This window comes from Belonocnema kinseyi, chromosome 3 (assembly GCF_010883055.1).
Source record: "Belonocnema kinseyi isolate 2016_QV_RU_SX_M_011 chromosome 3, B_treatae_v1, whole genome shotgun sequence".
Classification (NCBI taxonomy): Eukaryota; Metazoa; Arthropoda; class Insecta; order Hymenoptera; family Cynipidae; genus Belonocnema; species Belonocnema kinseyi.
Genome location: NC_046659.1, coordinates 157,863,321 through 157,866,498, shown reverse-complemented (window position 1 = coordinate 157,866,498; position 3,178 = coordinate 157,863,321).

Sequence of the window (3,178 nt, the reverse complement as noted above, 5' to 3'; positions counted from 1 at the left end):
ACACTACTAGTAGAGGTGAACATGCGAACCTGAATCAAGAGCCAGAAATAGTTTAATATTTCGCAAAAGCTACTGGGATTGTTTCTATTCCGTGATCATCGGTGCTTAGCGTTCGGCCCTCTTGCGAAGGGTACACTGTTATTATCGGAATGTGCGCACTAGTTACTAATGTTACTTTGGGTACCATTTCTGCCTTTAAAGAAGTGATTAATTAGTCAAGTTAAAATCTTGGGCGCTTAGCATTTGATCGTTTTGAGAAGCGTGCTATATGAGTCAACGGTGTAGGCGAAAATATGACAGACCACGATCTGAACCGTGATTTATATGTTGACATCGCTTTTGTAACTAAATCTATTGTAATTCGTTCTATTCACTGATCATGAGCGCTTAGAGTTCGGCACTCTTGAGAACAGTACAATGTAATTATCGGAATGTACGCACTAGTTACTAATGTTACTTTGGGTATCATTTCTGCCTTTAAAAAAGTGATGAATTAGTCAAGTTAAAATCTTGGGCGCTTAGCGTTTGATCGTTTTGAGAAGCGCGCCATATGAGTCAACGGTGTAGGCGAAAGTATGACAGACCACGATCTGAACCGTGATTTCTATGTTGACATTGCTTTTGTAACAAAATCGGTTGTAATCCGTTTTATCCACTGATCTTGAGCGCTTAGCGCCGCATAGCGCAAAAACTGTCAATTTTTTTGGATTTTTTTTACGGATATTTTATCCGGCACTTATAACCTTAAAAATTACAAAGTTTCAGCTAAATCCACCGAAAGTCATTTTCCCATACATTTAGTGCGGTGTCCTTTCATGGGTGGGCTCAAGCCTACCCAGCCCACACTGCTCCGACGCCCCTGATTATAAGTAATAATATTAACAGGTCTGACAATTCGTAAAGGGACAGATTAGTGGTAAGTTTAGCGAAAATGTATTTCCAGTTGAATTAGTCATGCTTGGAGTCAGAAAAACATTATTGCCGTTAATATAATTGTTTCCTTCAATTTGTCTCCAACTTTGATTTTCATTCTTATCGCAAAAATCATTGAAAAGTGTGTTGTTAGAGTCACGCGTCAGTGAATTGCTTGGAGGTTAAAAATTTCGGGAGCACAGCCATATATGCGTTAATAAAATAATAACAGCCTCTTTTTGATACGACATGGACTCTGAAATTGTGAAAGGAGTTTTCAATGATATTCTTGTAACAAATCGCCCAATAGAATTTAAGTCTGTAATCGATTGACATTTTGTGCGCATCATATAATATTTCTTACTACTTCAAGCATTTACCCAACTGAATTTTTACAAAAGTATGAAATCTTCCTATTGGAATACTAATTAAAAAAAATGTTATTGCACGTTTTCTACTCATTTTCTTCAACAGGCTGGCTTTAAAGCTCGTCCCAATAATTGCACATAGGATGACCTACGCTCACACCAACATGCAAATGTGCGTTGATGTTCATTGCTATCAACTTTCTTTGTTCTTCCTTTTGCGGTTACTTCCTTTAGCACTAGGTCTATCGGGAGATCTCTTTCCGCTAGGGTGTTGCTGTTAACTTTAAATTTTCGCGTGCTATCGCATGTGTTTCATTGGCCCATATTCCAGTTTCTGCCACTAATAGGTTCCACACGTCTCCAAGCCTTTTTGTATCTCCCAGATAGCACAAGAATTTGCAGCAAGTTTGCTTAAATCTTGCCATGCAAGTTTCGGAAGCTTGCGTCGCAAGGTTCAAGCAAGCTTCTTGCAACTAAGAAAATGTCTGTCATGTGGCAATACTGCGAAGCAAGATTGAGGAGACGTTGTCTGTCAATCTTGAACTTGATCAATTGCGCATTAGTTTTGCATGGGACATAGGGCAGCGCAGTAATTTTTTAATGTTCTCCCAGAATCCAGTCTTTCGTGCCTACAAAAACGTATGATGTATGTTACTTAAAAAAAGAAATTTGTAATAAAGCTTGCCCACGAATCTTCCTCCAATGTTCCCTCAATATTGCAGTCAAGCTTACAGGAAGATACCCATGGCAATGGTCCCTCAATTTTGCCTCGCAATATTGCCGCATGGCGGAGATTGTCTTATTTGTGGGAAGCTTGCCTAAACCTTTCAATGCAAGTTTCCGAACCTTGCATTGTAAGCTTTGGACAAGCTTGCCATCAACTCTTGTGCTATCTGGGCTGTTAGTGACAGGGTAAAAGCACTGACATTAAAAGGTGCACAAGTGTCACTTGAAAATCTACTCTTATGAAGCAGACACAAAATCAAGAATTATTAACAAGCAATGCGAATATTGGTGCCGTCATGCTTTTAGTATTAAAAAACTGATTCACTTATACTTACAAAAAAACTCGTGATTGAAGTGCATAAAACATTGGAAAGCTAAATCTTGTACTCTTCAAAACTGTTTCGATAACTCGTGTTTTTACCTTAATGCTATTTTTTTCTGAATTTTAAAAAGGTAACTATTACCTTTTAGTTCTGATAATATTGTTAATGGTCAAAATCGAGAATCACCTATTTGATGACCGTATGCCTAAAAAATTTGTTTAAACCAAGCCAATACAAATCATTAAAGCTCACCTCGAAGGTTGAAAAATTTTCAGTGTACAAGCAGTCTTGACCATTTCTTTTAAGCATTTATTTGTTTATAAACTTTTTTCTAAAAATCTTGGTAATACGAAATTACTATTGAGCTGAAGGATCAGAATTTCTGTTAACATTATTAAATCTCAGTTATTCTTTCACGTCTTCCCAAAATGCCAATGAATTATCAAATTTGTTTTTTAATAATTAGTTCGGGGGCCACCCAGTCCGCCACTTGATATCAGATTAAAGGAATGTAATATCAAATCTAATCAACTGTAAATATTTTTGAAGAACAATCTTAATGCCAAGACTATCAGTGATAGCGACTATAAAATCTAACGACGCACTCGAATATTCATCAGTCACATTGTTGACCAAATTCTTGATATAAATCAATCAATCAGTCTTTCGTCTAATTAGAAATGATGAGGACTGCTTTCAAACTTTATTTGAGTATTTTCTTAAATAAGTACACATTTAATATGAATCTACCAGGCGTATACATATGAAACCGGTATTACCATCTAGCGGCCAGTAGGCGCACTTGTAGGCACTGTCGGAACTTAATATTTGTGCTAATTGGCGTATTGT